The following is a 22,345-nucleotide window of genomic DNA, read 5'->3' on the forward strand; positions in this document are numbered from 1 at the left end:
ACTAAGATAAAAACTCATACACAAAAACCAGTTAAATAAAATAAATAAATCAAAAATCAATTCCTTGAATTAACTAAATAGAAAATTCATTCCCGAAATAACTAACTTAAAAACTAGTTTCTAAACTAAATAATTCAAGAATTATTTTTTGAATTGACTAAATAAAAAACTAGATGGGATAAATTAAAATAGGTTCAATTCCACAAAAAAAAAAATAACTAAAAACAAATAATACACAATAACTTAGAAACCGGTTACAATTTAAAAACAAGAGAGAATCAGTTCAAAAATAAAAATACACACATAAAATAAAATAGAACCGGTTACACAACAAAAAGAGTAAAAATAAAAAAAAAAAAACACAATAACTCAGAAACCGGTTTGAAATTCCGTATTTTAATATTCCCAGTTTAATTATTTAATTAAGTGATTAATTAAATGCGGAATAATGAAACTGGTACTGAAAACAGTTTTTCCGTAGTTACAGAATACAACTCTGTAACTCCAGAGAAATCCAGAAAAACAAACAGTGCATAAAAGTAAAAACACACAAGATTTTTTTACGTGGTTTCAACAATCCTTTCAGATTGTTACTAGTCCACGAGGCCACACCCAGAGATAAGATTCATTAGATCGGTATCAAAAATACAAAGTAATTGACTTATGCATAAATAGACTCCCTCTTATTGTATGCCGCAAGCTTGATGTATTCCACCTACTAACCGAATCTTGATAAAACTCCAAGAGCTCGAACTCCCTTCGATCACCTTGAAGAGTGCTTGAATCCTCCCGATTCAAGGCTTAAAGGCTATCTCCCAAAAGCCTATACAACCATCTCCCGAAGGTTGTGTGCTTGTATCATCCTGATGCAAGACTTCAAAAGCAATCTCCCGAAAGCTTGTAAAAACCTTCTCCCGAAGGTGTGCTTGTATCCTCCCGATGCAAGACTTCAAAAGCAATCTCCCGAAAGCTTGTAAATACCCTTCTCCCGAAGGTGCACTGATGTTCTTCTTCGTTGTAGACTTGAATACAGACTTAAGACAATACAAACAACAAATAAACAGAGTAAGAGTCGAACAACTCTTCTCTACATAACAAAGATACTCTTTCCTTAAGATATGAATACAATTCTAAGTGTTTGAAAGAGATACTAAACCTAGCTGCTATAAGATGTATTTATAATGAATATACATCTTATTGACAGCTTACATTCGGTCTGAATAAGACCTCAGCCCACTAGAAACTTTCTTAAAATAATTCTTCAATTAGTCCAGGAATTTCCGTTTCTGTACCTACAGAATCGTGGGCAGTAACTACAACTTTCCTTTTATAGAAAAGGAAAGTTTAGCTCTGGTTTTCTCTTCAAGAAATCTGATCTGAGAAAATGAGAAACTCAACACAGGATCAGATTATACAGCTGGTTAGATAAAAAAAGAAATGGGTAACCAAACTTAACATTTTTACTTTTTTTCCAAAAATAGGAAAGCTAGACAACTTTCCTTTCAAGTTTGAATACACAAAATAGGAAACCATATTCAAGCATACCAGCCGAAAATATACAATGAATAATAAAATATTTTTGTCAATTAAATATGCCAAAAATAGAATTAACACGGTTCTAATTAAAACATAAGAAAAAATCAATTCAAAAAATACTGATAAATAAATTAAATAGAACTGGATCCACAATAAAATGACGAGATGACCCAACCACACTTAGAACCTAATACTGATACATAAATTAGAGCAAAACCAGTTCCACAATAAAATGAACAAAATCAAATAACACACAATAACTCAGAGCAGCTGGACCATATCAAAAATTGCGCAAGGAGGACACTCAAACTATTAGGAAAGATTTTGTGAAAAAATTAGATATGAGGATGAAGAGAATGGCACCATAAGCAGGAGCACTAATATTTAATGTTCTTAACCACGATTTTGTCACATGAATTTATTTTCTTTTTTTATTTTATTTTCAAGAAACAGAACATAGTATTACATCAAATGGTAGAATACAAAGAAGAAAAAAAAAGCATGCTATCTTTGAAATAGATAGCATAACCTGAAGAATAACAAAAGTGTTGACTGGCATAAAGTAGAAAACAAAAAATAAAATAGTAAAGAGAGGTTGAGAAACCTTGAAACCATTGGAGATCAAGTCATAAAATGTTTCCACATGAGCAATATCCTCAAACTGAAGAATTGGAGCCGAAGAAGCAAGTGCTCCAATGGCTATGTGAGGATAATTGAGCCTCTTCCATGATGCCAACACTGTTTTTTTAATTCACAACATCTTCGTCATACAAAAAAGTAAAAGAAATTTTAGATTCATAAATATATAATTACTAATTGAAGAACACTTACTTCCTTTGGTGGACCTTCGTATGATCCACCAAATAACACGACATGGCAGTCCTTTACCAAAAGTTTCGCTTTAACTCAATGATCAAGACGGCGAAATCAACCAATGCTTCTCTCGAGCAGCATCGATTCTCCATAGTATCTATGCTGCTCATAATCATCACCATATCAATTTAAAAAAAAAAATCTTTCGATTATTCTAAGAAATAAGTAAAGGAAAAATAACCTACCTTAGGGAAGAGGACCATGGCGCCAAACTATGGGGCGATCTCCCAGACGATGTCAGTATTGGCAGCGAACCAGGCGATGTCGCCCTCGTTGCCGCAGTAGACAAAGATGGAGGCCAACCTACCTCGGGGAAAAGAACCATGGCGCCAAACTTAGGGTTCTTGTTCGGATTGAGAAGGGCCTTGTACTCCGGCACGCGGGCAGCAATGGAATCGTGAAAGTATGGAGAAGAAGAACCAAGAGAAGTAAGAGTCGTATATTTCTTTTCGGCGACTAGCAAGGGATGTCCGTACCGGCTGAAAATGCATAAAAATTTAAGATATGGGATTTTTAATATTTTCACAAAAATATGGCATAAAAAAACCCATATAAATGTAAAAATACAAAAAACAAAAAACTCATAACCCCTTTAACTTTATTTATTTATGCCATAAAAAAGTAAACTCTTATAATTTTTTCATATATAGTATAATTTCTACACTAATTAATTACATCACTCAAAGGACAAAGTGATCACTAACATAACATTATTCTTCGTTTTGTCAATCATCACCTTACAATTAAACTCAATTGTACTAATACATCACACAATTGAACTCCTATAAGAATAGTCCTAACTTTCATCACAAGGGAATTAGAGAATACCCTTTAACTTAAATTGAGACACCAGTAACTAACCAACAACATCAAAATTGAGCTTTAAAACTTAAGATTGACTAAGTCACCATAATTGTTACTGCATTGAAATAAAATTAAAAACAATATTGTCAAATAATTTTTTCAAATTGAGTTGCAAATTATGTTATTTTTTTTTTCATTTTTAAGATTATGCTCGAGATGTACAAGACAGATTATCAACCACAAGCGCATGAATCTTTATTGTAGTGTAGAGATTGTGAAGAACAAGATAAAACCCATGAAAATTGCGTGAGATCAAAAAAAAAACTTATTTAATCTAAATTATTAAACTCTAACCAAGTTTCAAAAATGATGATGTGGTATAGTTCCTCCAAATGAAAAGATCTCCAATATCATTTTTAGAAAGTTGTTCCTGGAAAGTTAGGTGTCTCCCAGATGTTGTTCTCGGATAGCTAAGTTGTTAATTCCGGAAGGGAATTCCCGGATGACTATCATGTCCACTCCAGGTTCAGTCTTCAGGATAGCTAGCCCTCCTCTGGAAAGAAATTTTGGATAGCTAGTTATTCTTCGTGGAAGATTGATCTCCCTGGAAGACAGTTCTGGATAGTCGACTCTAGCTAGTTCTATCTTATCCGGAAGCTTCTTCAGCGAGTACTTTTGGTCTATGATCCCAGTAGCTCATATATGTTCCCAGATGCACTTAGACTAATCCTGACGTCGAGATCTCGCTCAGAAGAGAGTTGGTTAAGTTAGTTATGGTTTAACTAAGTTAACAATTTCGCTTCTTGCAGCCACTGACTTTAGGATCTTAATCCTAAGCCTATAAATACCATTAACACTTAAGCATTTGAGCACGAGCAAAAATCATATGGTTTTGAGAGAGAGAGAGAGAGAGAGAGAGAGAGAGAGAGAGAGAGAGAGAGAGAGAGAGAGAGAGAGAGAGAGAGAGAGAGAGAGAGAGAGAGAGAGAGAGAGAGAGAGAGAGTTAATGAGAGGTAGAGAGACATGTACTGAGAAAAGAGAGAGATTGGGTTTGGGTTTTGTATGAAGAATCTTCTGTAGATGAAGAAGATTCTTGGGTAAGAGTGTGAGAGTTAAAATACTTTGAGAGAAATAGAGAATCTATCTCAACTGTAATGTACTTGTTCTTGCTCAATCAATAAAGAGAATTTTAGTGGTATTCTAGAACTGGGGTAGAGCCATAGATGACATCGATGTATCGGACTTTAATTAGTATATATCTTAATGTTGATTTCTTTATTCTCTGTATTTATTGTTTTTTGATTTTTATCTACTCCATTTGTCTTTGTTTTTATTCGATTATTGTTCTTGATATGTTAATCATATCTTCGCTAATTATTGATTGTTTAAAGTTTAGTTAATTTGATTCGGTACTATCAGCCGTAATTTTCCCACAGATGAGATTTTTGGTAACAAAATAAAATAAAGTATTTAACGATAAAATAACAGTAACAGATATTTGTAATGATATTTGGGAAAATTATTAACGTTTCAGAATCCACTTAAGCGTATATAAAAATATTTATGTTTATAATGATTCTCATAATTTAATTAATAATTAAACCAATTATTTTCTAATAAAAATAGATTTTCCTTGCTTTAAAATTATAACTTCTAAGCATTAAATGTGAAATAATTTAATATAAATACATAAAATCAAAAATATTATTTTTAATAAATGTAGAATCAAACATACCCTTAAGAATTTGTAACTATCAATAATATGTGAAATTAAGCGAAAACTATAAGCATATATTGTACTAAGAATTAAAATAAAAATAAATACTTAACTAAATACATTAAGTTTCATCGTCCACCTTAATAATAAGAGAATTTGAAAATCCATAAGAAAATCAGCTAAAAAAAGTGACAAACTAACAATGAGCGTTTTCTCTAGATTTTTCTGTCTGAAACTATATTGAATTCTAAAAACTTAAGCTTCTCTATTTATAGAAAGATAAAAGGACTAATGCACAATTAAAACTTATTACAAATTGCATTAAGTAAAAATGCAATTACCCTATAGTTAAAATTGGAGTGCCACATGTCCTTCTCAGATTGGATAGTTTGGGTGAGGCTGTGCGACGTGGCACTCGTGGATTGGCTAAGGAAAAAGGGGGGCAAGTTGACGTGGGCTGAATGGGCACTGAGGGAGAGAGCCCACTTGCGGGCTTGGGGCGTGAGGTGCACACACAACCAGGGTGAGTTCGATTTCGACTACGCACTTTCTTCACCACAAACGTTAAATCTTTCTTACATCGATTTTGAACAAATAATGAGTTCCTTAAAAACCTCTCATCTCTTTCAATGGCCCCAAACTCAAAAAAAATCTAAAATTTCATCTTTAGTCTGGTATCACAGTTGTTAGAGAAGTAGATTTGTGATTTACCAATGTTGATCTTTTGACCCGACCAACCACAATAGTAGTCAATACACTCTTGAATCACTCTCATATTTTCCATGTACGCTTTAGCAAAGATAAGAGTGTCATCGACATACATTAGGTGAGTCACTACGAGGTTATTCAGAAAGACCCAGTGCAACAAAAGCCACTTTTACCGACGCTTAAGCTCGCCTACAAAAGTATGTGTAACTCGACGGCAAATGACCTTTTGTCGGCGACATAATGACTTGCGCCGGCAAAGGTATTTACACCGGCGCATTTGTTTGCCAGTATAACGGACTCGTTGGCAATACGTCTGCCGGCTGATATGTCTCTGACGATGTTTTGCCGATGATGTAACGCACCGGCAAAAGTTTTGGCGGGGATTAGGGCATTTGGCGCCCATTTGTCGCCTTATTTTTGCCGGCGAGTTTAGTCGCCGGCAAAACATTAATAAAAGAAATAATTAAAATTAAAAATTTATCTATACCGGCGACATATGCCCCGGCAAAAGTGTATTAATTAATTTTTTATTTAATTAAATAATACTTTTGCCAACGCATGTTAAGCGCCGGCAAAAGTTTTTTAAAAAAAATTTATTTATAAATTAATTTTTAAATTAAATTTAAATTAAAAATCGAAATAATACTAAATATAATATCAAATATATTATAAAACTGACATTTATAATGTTATTACAAGACTATATATATTAAACGTCATAAATTAATTAAAAGTATTCTGAATTCATAAACAATAATATCCACACTGTAAAGTCAAAAAAAACTACAAATCAACAGCATCATCTTCGTCATCAGCGGGAGGGGCAGCCTGTGAAACTGTTAGAGTAAAAGAAATTTAAATTATAAAACTAATTTATTAAAAATATAAAGTTACTTACATGCAGTTGTTGTGTGTGCTCATCGCGCCACTTATTGTTCTTGCAGTGGAACTTTGCAAATGTATCCACAGCACTGAGAAGCTCCCCCGTCTGCAGATCAGCCTAATTTTTTACAAAATTAGAATTAGAACAATATTATTAAAAAAATTCAATTGAACCATATTTTTATCATATATTGAAAATTTCATACCCCGCTGACAATGGTCGAAACTATGATCTTAGATCCCCATCCACCTTGAACCTTCATGTTACCTCGGTTTTTCGTATTTTGCTCAGCTCTTGCCTGTAATTTAACATATAGTTATTGTTAGCAAATTGAGAAAAAAAAATATTAAGTAAATAAGAAAAAGTATTAAAACTTTCAAATAATACCTATTATTTCGGGTCTTTCCAGCATGCGATAACCTTCGCCCACACCTCCGGTGTCACCATATCTGGACGTGATCTCTGTTGGGTTTTATGCCCTAAATAAAACTCATTTCATATAATCAGATTTACTTATTAATAAAGATCAGAAATAACATTTTATGTTGCATGGTTCACATGATTTATTTCATGGTTATATGTATATAATGTATGAATTCTTTTTAAGTCCAGAACATATGAGTTGGTTAAAGATTATAGTGTTGTCAGCACAGTGGAATATAATCTTAATTATATGTTCAAAAGTTGATTCCCTGATTTGTCAGAACACTGGATTTAGACTAACATGGTATAATCAGCGATAGATATTCTTACACCTTGGAAAAGTGTTATGTCCTTTCCAGGACATTGGCAAAGTTTACCAGTATCGGATGTATGGAGTATACATCGGAAGGGACCGATATTGAACTTTGATTAGATATATTAAAACTTACCGTAATATCTATTCAATTCAATATCACCTGTTGATCCTAGATCACATAATCGAAATCCTGATATGGTTAGGTTCAATTTCAAGAGTGTTACTCGTGTTCTTTGATTTGTTAGTTAAGCCTAGTTTGGGTTAGGGTGATACTTACATTTGGGGAACACGGTAATGCAATTGAGTGGGAGCGCTAACATAAATATGGAATCTATAGCTTCTATTTGGCAAATAGAAGTAAAGGATCATTTCCTTCGAGCTTAACCAAACGAAGATAAATGGTGGAGATCTCATTTCACTTAGGTGAAATATCATTTATACAGGGTTAAGTGTTTTAAGGATAAAATACATTGTAGGGTGTTACGGTAATTTAATCCCTGTACAGTGTAAATCATCTATATAGAGGATCATTGATCACATTAGGGTTATAACAATGGATAACTAATGACGTGTCTATATCGTGGAACATATAGAGCGTTTCTATATGACTGAGAGTGCAATTCCAAGTTCTAAGTGTGGATTCAATGAGGAATTAATAAGTTAGGAAATTTACTTGGTAAATTCGGTTCGACTTATTGGAAGCTCGGTTATGTAGACCCATGGTCCCCATACTAGTTGAGACCATGCTGCTTGTAAGACTCAGTTAATTGATTTTAATTAATCAATTATAATTCTAAAAGTTAGACTATGTCTACTTTATGAATTCTCACAGTTTAAGGATGAAATCGTAAAGAAAATGATTTCTAGGTTTAATTATTAATTAAGACACTTTGTATGTCTAATTAATAATTATTTTAAATGACAATATTATTTAATAATCTATTTTAGTTATTAAATAATTAGTTTTGGCATTTAAATGATTAGAATTGGAAAAATGACATTTTTAGAGAAATTGAAATAAAATTGAGGAAACTGCAAAATTCAAGTGAGGCCCATATCACCCTATGGCCGGCACCTCTTTGTGTGTTTCCCAATTATGATTTTCAATTTTAATTGCCATGTAATTGCTAATCAAAGCCTAGCAAAAATAGGAAAGTGGTTGATCACACTAAATAAGGCAATTAATTGATTACACAGTAATTAAGGAAACTATTTATTTGGAAAGTTGTGATCTCCCTTTTCCCTATATATAGCAGCCCTTGTTCTCTTCTCTTGCATGTTTTTGTATGAAGCCATAAGCCACGAAATTCAAGAGAGAAAAAGAGAGAAAAATTCGAAATCCTTGTGAGATGAGTAGTGCCCACACACATCAAGTGGTATCTCAATCATAGTATGGAAGACTATGGAAAAATCTGCATCAAAGAAGGAGAAAAGAAGATCCAGGTTCAGATCTTGGTGATGCTCTGCTACAGAAAGGAATCAAGGGCTAGAGATCTGAACGGAAGGAGTCATATTATTCCGCTGCACCCACTGTAAGGTTTTCTAACTTTATATGTGTTTATTTTCATTGTTTTAGAATTCATATTAGGTTGTTAATCCAACATACTTGTTAGTAAATCTAGATCCTGGTAAAATAATTTCCAACAATCTCCTGTTCGCTTCTTCCTCCCCATATTTTTTAATATTCTCCTTCCATGCCTTCTTAGTGTCTGATCTCCAGTCACGTAATCCTTTTGACATAGATTTGGTGACGTAATCCACGAACATAGGATTATTAGTTGGCAACTAAAACTTGGTCTGAAAAAAAAAATACCAAAGTCATATATATTGTATTTTTTATATAATGATTTCGTTTGATGTATTATTAAAAAAATTAAAATATTACCGCTATTCTATCCCATATAGTCTGAATGAGTGTAGCCTCAACGTCCTCCCACTCAAACTTGTTCATAGGAATAGTATTACGAACAAGAAACTTTATGTAATTATTAAACTTGTTGCAATAGTCATCTATAGGGGCTCCAATCGCCATATGAAATCTAAATTTCAATTTTTGACCTGGTGGCAGCTTGGCCAGTTCTTGTTCAATATTTTTTCCCTTATACTTTCCCCTAACTCCCTTTTTCTGACCACCACTTGAACCTGCATCAGCCATTCTACAAATACAAGCTACGAATAATTAATTAATCATACTATTGACGAAAGATGCATGTATTTCATTAAATCAACAGTGGCGTCATCATCACTATAAACAATGAAGCCATCTAAATCTTCACGGTTAGACTGCTCATGACGACCCATGTTGGTCACTTGAATTGGGTCAACATCATCACGAACATATTGAACATCATCCAACTGTGGAAGTTGAACGACTAAAGAAATTCCTGAAGAGTTTCTTTCTTGTATAGTCGTGGTCTCATCATCATCCGCATCCGAAAAGTTCCAGACATTGCAGGGGTGTAAAAATTGACAAGGTTCCAATCAACTCCATTCTTCAAGTTAGGAATGTAATATATTAATTTTTCTTGGGATGCAAGTATGAATGGTTCATTTTGGTACCATTCACGGGCAACGCAAACACTAGTGAAAAAACCATCACTTTCTGTCCTGTTACCATTTGTGTCCCACCACTTGCACCTAAAAATAATAACACTACAATCCTTCAAGTAAGTGAACTCGTACACTTGTTTGAGTACGCCATAAAAATTGTTACCATCCTCTCCAGGCACCAAAATACCACTGTTTTGGGTCATACGATTTTCATCCTGATCCTCAACTAAGAATTTAACACAGTTAACAATACATCCAGGATAACAATAACATGTTGTGTTAGAGGGATTTGCGATGGCGTACAACTCATCTGATACTTCTGCAGGATTATCTACTCGGAGTTGATTGATCTATCACTAAGAAAAATAATTTAATCATTGATGTTAGATTAATACACAATATTTTAATAACAAAATGAGTAGAAAGCAATACTTACTCGAGACTTGAACCAACTAAGAAACTCATTCTCTTGAATTGTCTCAAGATTTTGAGGACCCCTAAGTTGTAGCTCGTTCCTATGCTCACTACATGAAAAATGGGAAAAATATTAGATAATGTCGTCACTAAAGAGAACTAAATTGAATATGAAAAAAGTAATCATACGTGATATACTTCTCCACTTCATTACAATTGTTGAGAATGTACCACTCTGCCTTCAATTTATCTTGCATTGGTAAAGCAACAATGGTCCTCTGACCAATTGGTCGCCCAAAATGCTTAAATACAGAGAATTCCCTTTCAGGCTTATTTGGGAGGACATCACTATTTCGATCTTGACGATTAAATCGAGTTTCTACTTCCCGGAAGTACATTGAACAAAAGGTTAAGGCTCCGTTAACTGCATAAGCTTCAGAAATAGATCCTTCCGATCAAGAACTATTTTTGACATATTGTTTGTACACAGGCATGGCTCGTTCAATTGGATACATGCACCCGAAGTGCACTAGTCCCCCAAATGTCGCTTCTTTAGGTAAATGCATCACCAAGTGAACCATTATGTCAAAAAATGCTGGTGGGAAAATGGTTTCCAATTTGCAAAGAATGTCTAGAATACTTTTTTGCATGATCTGCAAGTGTGTAACATTCAATGTTTTACAGCACAATTTCTGGAAAAATACACACAGCTCAATTATTGTATCCCTAACTTCTTTCTTCAAGAACTTTCTAATGCCACCGGGCATCAAGCGTTGTAGCAACACATGACAATCGTGAGACTTCAGACCAGAAATTTTGTCTTCAGTCTCATTGACATTTTTCTCTAAATTTGAAGCGAATCCGTCTGGGAACTGCACAGACTTAATAAATTCGCAAAATTCACGTCGTTCAGGAAGAGTAAATGTGTAACTAGAATGCGGTTTCCTCAAATTCCTGTTACGGTCTTCAAATAACTACAACTCATGACGTATTTTAAGGTCCTCCAAATCCAATCTTGCCTTGTCTGTGTCCTTAGACTTCCCCTCGATACTTAACAAAGTTCCAAGTACACTGTCACACACATTTTTCTCGATATGCATTACGTAAAGATTATGTCGGAGAGACAAGTCCTTCCAATACTCTAGCTCAAAAAATATACTCTTCTTTGACCAATTTAACTCAGCTACAGAACGTTTACGTTTGAATCCACCAAATTGCTTGTGTTTTCCAGGCAAACGAAATTGTAACTGCTCAAGCTGAGCTAAAATATCGTCCCCCGACAATTGTGGAGGAGGTGGTCTTTTCTCAATTTTCCCATCGTATTTTTTACTTCTATGCCTTGGATCATCCATTTCAAGAAACCTTCTATGCCCAACATAACCAATCTTGCTGTGTAATCTAATGGAAGGAGTGTGTTCGTTACAGGTGGGGCACGCCTTGTACCCTTTGGTGCTCCATCCAGACATCATTGTGTTGGAAATATTTTACCAGGATCTAGATTTACTACCATGTATGTTTTATTAACAACCTTATATGAATTCTAAAACAATGAAATAAACACATATAAAGTTTAGTAAACCTTGCAGCGGAATATAATGACTCCTTCCATTCAGATCTCTAGCCCTTGATTCCTTTCTATAGCAGAGCATTATCAAGATCTGAATCTGGATCTCTTTCTCTCCTTCCTTTGATGCTGATTCTCCTTGTTGTTGATTGGATTCTTCACAGTCTTACACAATATGATTGAGATACCACTTGATGTGTGTGGGCACTACTCTATCACTCAAGGTTCGAAATTCAAGAGAAGAATAAGAAGAGAGGGGCGGCAATGAATAGAATAGAAGGCTAGGTTTTTCTCTGAGAGAAACAATGTACAAGTCATAGTTTCCTGAAGCCATCACTTTCTATTTATAGAATGCCATCTAGGTTTAGGTTAGAATTGTATGACATTAAAATAATGAAAAATATAAATAGTAAAATTTAATCATAGTGGCCAGCCATATAAGGATAATGGGCCTCATTTTGCAACTTTCCCATTTTGTCATTTTTCAATCCCATTTTCTCAAAAATATCAATTTTCCAATTTTAACCATTTAAATGTCAATTCTAATTATTTAATAACTAAAAATTAATTATTAAATAATATTGTCATTTAATATATTTATTAATTTAGACATATAAAGTCTTTTAATTATTAAATAAACCCAGAATCTCTTTTCTTTACAATTTCGCCCTTGCTTAGTGAAAATTCATAAAGTAGACATAGTCTAGCTTTAGAATTATAATTGATTAATCAAAATCAATTAACTGAGTCTTACAAGCAGTATGGTCTCAACTAGTATGGGGACCATGGGCCTATATAACCGAGCTTCCAATAAGTCGAACCGAATTTACCAAGTAAATTCCCTAACTTATTAATTCCTTATTGAATCCACACTTAGAACTTGGAATTGCACTCTCAGTCATATAGAACGCTCTATATGTTCCACGATATAGATACGCTATTAGTTATCCATTGTTATAATCCTAATTTGATCAATGACCCTCTAATAGATGATCTACATTGAATAGGAACTAAATTACCGTTACACCTTCAATGTATTTTATCCTTAAAACACTTAGCTCCGTATAAATGATATTTCAGCGAAGTGAAATGAGATCTCCACCATTTATCTCTGTTTAGCCAAGCTCGAACGATATCATTGTTTCACTTCTAAATTCCTATAGAAGTTATAGACTCCATATTTATGTTAGCGCTCCGACTCAATTATACTATCATGTTCCCAAAATGTACGTATCACCCTGACCCAAAAGTAGGTTTAACTAACAAATCAAAGAACATGTATAGTACTCTTGAGATCGAACCTAATCATATCAGGATTAAGATCATTTGATCTAGGATCAACAGGTGATATTGAATTGAATAGATATTACGGTAAATTTTAACAAATCTAATCAAAGTTCAATATCGGTCCCTTCCGATGTATACTCCATACATCCGATACTGGTAAACTTTGCCAATGCCCTGGAAAGGACATAACACTTATCCAAGGTGTAAGAATACATATCGTTGATTATCATGTCAGTCTAAATCCAATGAACTGACAAATCAGGGAATAAACTTTCGAACATATAATTAAGATTATATTCCACTGTCCTGACAACACTATAATCATTAACAAATTCATATGTTCTGGACTTAAATAGAATTTATACATTATATATATATAATCATGAAATAAATCATGTGAACCATGCAACATAAAATGTTATTTCTGATCTTTATTAATAAGTAAATCTGATTATATTGAAATGAGTTTTATTTAGGGCACAAAACCCAACAGATTGTATACGCTGGGAAGTCATTAATGGTCCACAAGATAGCAGCTCTCAGTGTGAACACAGTCCCGTTGTAAGCATCTCGAGCTTGGACACCTGAATCCCACAACTCCCTCAATTCATCAATCAATGGTCTCATGAAAATATCCATGTAATTTCCAGGGGCATTTGTTGGGTTTTATGCCCTAAATAAAACTCATTTCAATATAATCAGATTTACTTATTAATATAGATCAGAAATAACATTTAATGTTGCATGGTTCACATGATTTATTTCATGATTATATGTACATAATGTATAAATTCATCTGAAACCCTTTTCACATACTTGATCCTGTTTATTGTGCCATCAACACATTGGAAAGTAAACATGACTATGTGAATAAACTTTCCTAAATTTATCAGACACAGGGTTTTACTGATATGATAATCTACAACAAGAGTTTACTTGTATTTGGAGAAATACTATGTTCTTTCCAGAACATTGGTTAAAGTAAAGCTCAGGTTGGATGCATGGAGTATGCATCGGAAGGGACCGATATTGAACTTTGACTTAGATTTATTAAACTTACCGTAAAATCTATTCAAGTCAATATCGCCTAGTTGATCCTAGATCAAATGATCTTAATCCTGATATGATTAGGCTCAATCTTGAAAGGCTATTCGTGTTCTTTGATTTGTTAGTTAAGCCTACTTTTAGGTCAGGGTGATACGTACATTTTGGGAACACGGTAGTGCAATTGAGTGGGAGCGCTAGCATAAACATGGAATCTATAGCTTCTATCTGGCGAATAGTAAGCAAAGGATGATCTCCTTCGAGCTTGACCAAACGAACATAAATGGTGGAGTACTCATTTCACATAAGCTGAAATATCATTTATACGGGGTCAAGTGTTTTAAGGAATAAATACATTGTAGGGTGTAACGGTAATCTAATCCCTTTACAGTGTAGATCATTCATATAGAGGATCATTGATCACATTAGGATTATAACAATGGATAACTAATGATGTGTCTATATGGTGGAACATATAGAGCATTCTATATAACTGAGAGTGAAATTCTAAGTTTTATGCGTGGATTCAACGAAGAATTAATAAGTCAGTGAATTTTAGTCCTAAATTCTTGATCTACTTATTGGAAGCTAGGTTATATAGACCCATGGTCCCCCCACTAGTTGAGATAATATTGCTTGTAAGACTCATGTAATTGGTTTTGATTAATCAATTATAATTCTCAAATTAGACTATGTCTATTTGTGAATTTTTCACTAAGTAAGGGCGAAATTGTAAAGAAAGAGTTTATAGGGGCATATTTGTTAATTATGATACTTTGTATGGTTCAATTAATAAATATGATAAATGACAATATTATTTAATAATTATTTATAGTTATTAAATAGTTAGAATTGGCATTTAAATGGTTGAATTAGAAAATTGGCATTTTTGAGAAAATCAGATGCAGAAAAGATAAAACTGCAAAATTGCAAAAAGTGAGGCCCAAATCCACTTGTATAGGGCCAGCCACTTTTGTAGGAATTTAAACTGATTTTTTCATTATTTTAATGCCAAATAATTCAAACCTAACCCTAGTGGAATGCTATAAATAGATAGTGAAGGCTTCAGGAAAATTACACTTAAATTTTCTATTTTTCCTTCAGAGAAAAACCTGAGCCTTTCTCTCTCCCTATCTTTAGCTGCCACTTCTTCTTTCTCTTCCCTCTTGAATTTCGAAATCCTTAGTGTATGAGTAGTGCCCACACACAGCAAGTGATACCTCAATCATAGTGAGGAAGATCATGAAGAAAGACTTTAAGCAAGAAGGAAGTTTCAGCATCAAAGATTCAGAGAAAGAAATCCAGGTTCAGATATTGATAATGCTCTGCTACAGAAAGGAATCAAGGGCTAGATATCTGAACGGAAGGAGTCATTATATTCCGTTGCACCCAATGTAAGGTTTCCTAAACTTTATATGTGTTTAATTTATCGTTTTAGAAAGTTCTTATTTAGGATGTTAATAAACATACTTATGAGTAGATCTAAGATCCTGGTAAAATAATTTCCAACAACTGGCCTCAGAGCCATGGTAATTGATTTACTTGCAAGAAATTTGGACTTTAAAACGATTGTTTGTGTGTTCTTTGGATGGTATCATGTTGTATTGAGTGTTATTTGATGATTGATTGATGTTTGTGAAATTTTCGTGAAAAATAATTGTGATTTCGTTTCTGGAATTATTTTTATTGGATAGTATGGAAAAAATTATGCAAGTTAGCCTTTTACAGAACTCAATTTGGATTTTATTTGAATTAGTTATGATTTTTTGAAGATTTGATAAAATCGGGGCTGTGCTGATATTTTCCTGCGATCGCAGAACTGTCCGTACAGTTTCGAATTTTTTCTTTTTTCTTCAATTTTTCATACTTTTTCATGGAATTAACTTCCAATTTTTTGTATGGTTTTGTATATATACTATTACTATTCCTAATTCAATTCTAATTATCATTTTGAATTAATTTATTTTTTTTAATTTAATTCAAGATATTAGTGTAATTTGAATTTGAATAGAATTAGTATTTATCTTTTTGCTTAAAAATCTATCTTATTTTTAAATTTGATTATATTTTTTTTAAATTTAAGGTCAGATTTTATAAGATATTTATAATATCTTTTAAGATATTTTAAAAATATCTTATCTTTTAAGATTTTTTAATAAAATCTTTTTAGATATTTTGACCTTATTTAAATTTAAAATAAGATATTTATAATCATGTAATTTTAAATAGATGTAAGATATTTTGCTAACTTTTAAATTTTGTTATTTTATTTATTTAAATTAAATTTAAAATCTGAAAAGATATTTTATTTATCTTTTCTAATTTTTTATTTAATTTTTATTTATAAAATAACATTTAAAATTTAAAAGTAGTTAGCAAATTTTTGAAATGATATTTAGGTTGGTTGGAACCTAATTTTTCAAAATTGTAGGTTTAATTTTAAATTTAAATATTTAATTAATTTTCGAATTTTTTTTTAAAATTTTTTTTTATTTTTTTTTCGAAAATCTTTTTTAATAATATTTCGAAATTAATTATTTAATTTAAAATTAAATAAATCCTACATCCAACTATCCAGCTAACCCTGTTGCAGGAGTATGTGTTTTAGCTTGTTTGTAAGTTTTCAAAACCTATTATTACTTGATTGCAAATAGCCATGGTTACTTTTTGCCAGATCTAATGATCTGATGGCTCCCTTGGTCAAGATAATAATTTGTAACAGGTATATTTACAATCTTCTTTCATCTGTGTATGACCTAGCAACATGATAGGACCCATCCAAAGTGTGCCTGTGTGAGCCTATGTGTTTAATTTTATTATAGATGCATATAGGTTAATGTTGCTAAAATAAATTATCATAGTTATTGATAGAATTTATTTAGGCCCATTTAGTTTTTGGGCCTATTCAATTAATAACAGTTGTTCTTATTAAGGTTAAATTCTTCTCTTTTGGGCCTTGTGTGAGAGTTGGGAGCCATAGAAGTAGGTACGACATACTGAACCCAGCACCCCCTCACACAAACCACCCCAATTGTGAAGGCCCATTTGCCTGATTTGAATGACTAGGTTAATTACACTAGTTTAACCTAATTAAAATTGATTAGCAACATAATTAATTTCATTTATTTTGAAATTAATTTAGAAAATCATAGTTTAAAGAATTTTATATTCTAAGCTAAACTATATGTATTTTCTTGTATTTAATTAAATATAGAATTATAACCATCTAGATTCTTTCTGGAACTTAATTTAAATTTTTCATTAAATATTCCTATTTAAGTTGATATTTAGTTATCTTCAACTAACCAACTTAAATCTGAATATCTTTTGAATTCAAAATTTCAAAATTAAGTTGAGGAATTTTAGGCATTGGTTATTAAGATTCTTTAGATATTTTTTAAGTTAATATCTTTTCGAATATTAACTTAAAATGGAATATTTTCAAATTAAGTGGTTACAACTTAATTTTTGATATTTAATTAAATTTAAATTTGAAAAATATTTAAGTTCTAGATTTTTTCTAATACAACTTAAATTAGATATTTTTTCAAATTTTGTGGAAAAGATACTTAGTCAAATAAGATATTTTCTAGATAGTTATTTCTAGACTACTTATTATTTCTAATATTAAATAGGAAAATATTATAAATTGTGAAATTAATTATTTATATAATTAATTTTGGTACAATTTATTTTAAGTATATTTTTCCTAGTATTAAACTAGAGGTTAATAATTAAGCCTTCTCTACACTTAATTATTTATTTCTTGAATTTAATACATTTAATTAATTTGAAAAATTAAATATCTAAGTTGATTTTTATCATCATACTTAAATATTTCTTTTTCATGACATTTAATTAAATAGAAAATTATTTTTAGTTGAAATTTATTTTTTCAACTAAATTTAAATAATTTTCAAAATATATTTTTTCTTTATTTTATTAATCAATTTTCGAAATTGCATTTCTTAAATGCTAGAATTTCGAATTTTATCTTGAAAAATAGATTAAGTTGTAAATTAATTATTTATTTTAATTAATTCTTGGATCAACATAAATCAATGATTTTTTCATTTATTGATTAATTAAAAATAAATTGAATTAAAGTATATTATTAGAAATTGAATTAATTAGTCAAAGGAAAATCTAGATAGATGATATTTTTGCTTGAAGTATTTTTCTAGTGTATTTAATTAAATAGAAAATTAATATTTAAGTTGATTTTCATCATCATACTTAAATATTTGAAATTTTTCTTATATATTTAATTAAATAGGAAAATTATATTTTTTGTTGTAAATTAATTTTATTAATTAATTTTGGGCCAACATTAAATTAGAATAATTTTTCCAGGATTTATTTTTTATTTTAACATGCATTTTTGAAAATTGTATCCTTGAATACTTTAATTTTTCGAAATGCAATATATATTTATAGAAAATTAAATTTGAGTTGTAAATTAATTTAAATTAATTTTGTAACAACTTAAATATTTTTTCTAAATATTTATTGGAAATTATTACTAAGATGGAAATAATTCATGTTATTTTCATATCCATCTAAGTAAAATTTATAAATATTAAATTAAAATTTATATTTAGAATTTTTCATTCTAAATTGGAAATTTTAATTAAATAAATATATATTTAAAATAAATAGAATAAATAAAGAGAATAAAAGAAAATACAACTCTTTTTAAATAATGAGCTTTATTATCAAGAGACATTCGATCTCCATTGTGGGTTTTACACCGCGTTTGTTTTAGTGAGTAATCCTCCCTAATGGAGGAACGTTCATTAGCAATTTCGCACCGTTTAACCTCGCATGATAAGTAGTTTGTAAGTGTTTTGTATGGTATGGATCACCCTAATGGTGGCGACCATACTTGACTTGCAAATTATGAAACAATGGTGGAAGCTCATAAGATAGAATTGCCTTGACTCTCGCCTAAACGGGACAACGCTGAATTCCAATCTTGATCGAATAAAAGGTTGCTAGAATGTTTAACATTTTAGACGAGCTGACAACTCTATTCAATGAATGGTAGCTTTGACTCTCGCCTAAACGGGACACCGATATCGCCTTGTTGAAAACCTTGGAAATTATTTAGGATTGTAAGTTTTAGTATTTTCACTTGTCATTCCTACTTGCTATATGTTTATAATTTTTGAATTGTGTATGAATTTATATTGAACCATGTTATTTTCTGTTATTAAGTTGTAGTTTAATTTCGAATCTTCATTGTTGGTCTAACTTGGCTTGTTTATCTAATGAGATAAATCCCTAGTGGATTTTCACCATTAGACATACATAATAGAGTTAGATCTCGAAAGATAAATATTGTATATGCGACATCTAGCTGTTCATCAATTGATGACACCTTAGACTAGTATTTTTACGATATGAAACAAGAAGATTGTATAAATAAGATTACTTTGACTTTCGCTAATCGAAGCATCGTTGGATTCTTATTTTAAACGAAATTATCCTAATTCCTCTTAGCTTATTCATTTCGAATTAGCTTAATAACATATCATTGGATGAATGGTCTATAAATCATTTCATGTCATTATATTTTCTCTTAAGAATTTAAATGACGCATATGATTATAATCCCGAAATTCTATTCTCAATTGATATAAATCCTCAATCTTAGAAATCTCCTACTTGTATGGGAAAATCTGACTTAGAGTTTAAAATAGTAGTGGTGGTCCAAGATAGAATTACTCATTATATTTGGTATAAATTTAAGTCTTTGACTTTAATTTTAGATTCCAAATAGAAATTTTCTTAAATTTCTAATTCCAGAATACAATACAGTTACACTTTCTCAAGTGTTTAATATCCATCTTCTATTAATGGATTAAAACTGTATGGAATATGAGTTAGGTATTCTGTGACCAGGATCCACTTGCAGTATTCTAAGAACTCTTTGATGTAACTAAACCTATGTCATCAATAGACACTACCATTTTTTTTAATCTATGGCATTTGTATCTTGTTCATAGTGGATTTGACAAGATCAATCTCTGGAAAGAGTTAATATGCCTATATCCAGTGAAAGTGTAACACCCTAACTATCTTAGGCATATTACGTGATTTTTAAACGTACTGTGCAGCTCGTTGCTAATCAACGAGGTTTATGGAAAAACGTGATTAATTAAAATTTTGCTTTTTGATTAAACTTGTAAAAACATATTACAAAAGACTCGGGATCCCGATTATAAAAATATTTACAAAAAGTTTAACTGTTTAACTATTACATCAAAATAAAAGTCGTCTAACGACAGTTACAAAAATCTCAGCCGTGCTGTCCCGAGGATCGTACGCTCCAGGCCTAACCGCCCCGACATGTACAATCTCATAAGCTCGCTCACGGTCCATCAGCTACAGCCTTGCCTTTACCTACACATGAACATAAACTGTGAGTCGACAGACTCGGCAAGAAAAGCATAATAATATCATACATAAAACCGATCGCCGTGTCCAACACGATACTGTGTCCCGCTACTGCCATGTCCAACATGGTGCGAGCTACTACTGCCCTGTCCAACATGGTACTGAGTTTTGAACGTTCAGGGGACGGTACTATTGACAAGTATCCTCCCGATCGGTCGAACCGGTCATACTCCGCCGCTGGTCATACTCCAGCTGTACCGACGGATAGGTCAATAGCACCGAACCACCAACCAAATGTCACTGATCGGTCGAACCGGTCATACTCCGCCGCTTGGTCATACTCCGGCTGTACCGACGTGACAGGGTTGGATGGTTCGAAGCCTAAATACATAACTAATGTAATCTAGCAGGCTTCCTACATGCACGCTAAACATGTAATCTACATATGCATACTGTTATACTAATCTTACTCCGGATTCCGATTTCAGTGTGCCGTCAACCCGACCGGAATCGAAGCCGAGCGGCGGACATCGGCTCCTAAACCATAAAAATCACAACGCTATAAGTGACACGCTAAATCACTTCCCGGGGACTAAAACTAGGAACTAAAAGTTTCCATATCGATAAAAAGCATGGCAATACCCCTAAAAACCTAAAAACGAGGAAAACTAGGGTTCGGAAAAATTCCCCAACCGGTAGACCGGTTGCCCAACCGGAATTCCGGTTCTGGGAAAATTCAGAACACTCATCCGGAATTCCGGATGCACAACCGGAATTTCGGTTCCTCGCAGGCAGCAAACATAAAAATTCATAACTTGCACAATTCAACCCCAAATCACATGAAACCTTCCAGACCTGTTCTATACCTCCCCTAGAACATTTCTAAGGCAACAAAACCACCCAGATTGCACGAATTCAAAAATCACCATTAGAGCTCAAGCTTTGAGTTCTAAACTCAAACTTGAGCAAACCTAGCTAGCATGCAATCAAATCCATCTAAACTTACTTAAACAAGCTTAACTAAGCCTCTGAAAACAATCAAAAACATCAACAATATCACAGCAACAGAACATAGACATTTCTCTTTGAAAACCACATTTTTAAGCTAAAAATCAAAACTTTGAACAACACAACTAGCATGCATCATAACCAGCTCTATTCTAATCAATTGAACAAGATTTAAACCTCAGAAATCATATCACAAACACAGCAGCAACAACATCCCAAAATAACATGCATTTACTCATCTTTTATCAAAATTCCAAGAAAACATAGAAGGACAAGTTCAAGGATCTTACCTACAATTGAATTACACTTAAAATGGTAGAAAAATGATTGAATTGATGAGAAAATCCCCCAGCCCTAGCAGCTCACACCAAGCCGAAATAGAGAGAAAGAATGAGAGAAAATTCTCTTTTCAAAGTTTTCTTATTTTTTTTGCTAAGTGTAAAGTTTGAGAGAAAACAGGATTTTCATGCATATAATACCTTATTTCAGCCAAAATAAATAATTAAAATTAACATTTAATTTCCATTTAAAAGTCACAAAAGACAAAAAGTCATTGGGGCAAAAAGACCATTTTGCCCCTCCACCATAAAATTACATAATTCATACTAAAGGGGTATTTTTGGGAAATTCTAAATTCCCGGCCATTCCCGACATTCCCAATGTCTAAAACCCGTCCCCAAAATTACCAACATACTAAGTTGTGATTTCTACTGAGCCAAACACCGAGTTCCAAAATACCGGACACCGGAAATGCGAAATATAAAAACTACTGATGACATAATCATGCATTTCTGAATTCCATAAATAACAGTAATAAATT

At 32.2% G+C, this 22,345-nt stretch overlaps 1 long non-coding RNA gene across 1 annotated transcript; it reads right to left on the bottom strand.

Annotated features, from left to right (window-relative positions):
• Nucleotides 1–540: 540 nt before the first annotated feature.
• LOC115710124 (uncharacterized) lies at nucleotides 541–4,119 on the bottom strand. Its single transcript, XR_004010342.2, has 3 exons — nucleotides 2,595–4,119; nucleotides 2,368–2,511; nucleotides 541–2,274 (listed from the first exon to the last, which is right to left on the bottom strand). It is a non-coding gene; the product is annotated as an uncharacterized LOC115710124 (long non-coding RNA).
• Nucleotides 4,120–22,345: the final 18,226 nt, after the last annotated feature.

The sequence above is a fragment of the Cannabis sativa genome, chromosome X (genome assembly GCF_029168945.1).
Source record: "Cannabis sativa cultivar Pink pepper isolate KNU-18-1 chromosome X, ASM2916894v1, whole genome shotgun sequence".
In the NCBI taxonomy this organism is placed as follows: Eukaryota; Viridiplantae; Streptophyta; class Magnoliopsida; order Rosales; family Cannabaceae; genus Cannabis; species Cannabis sativa.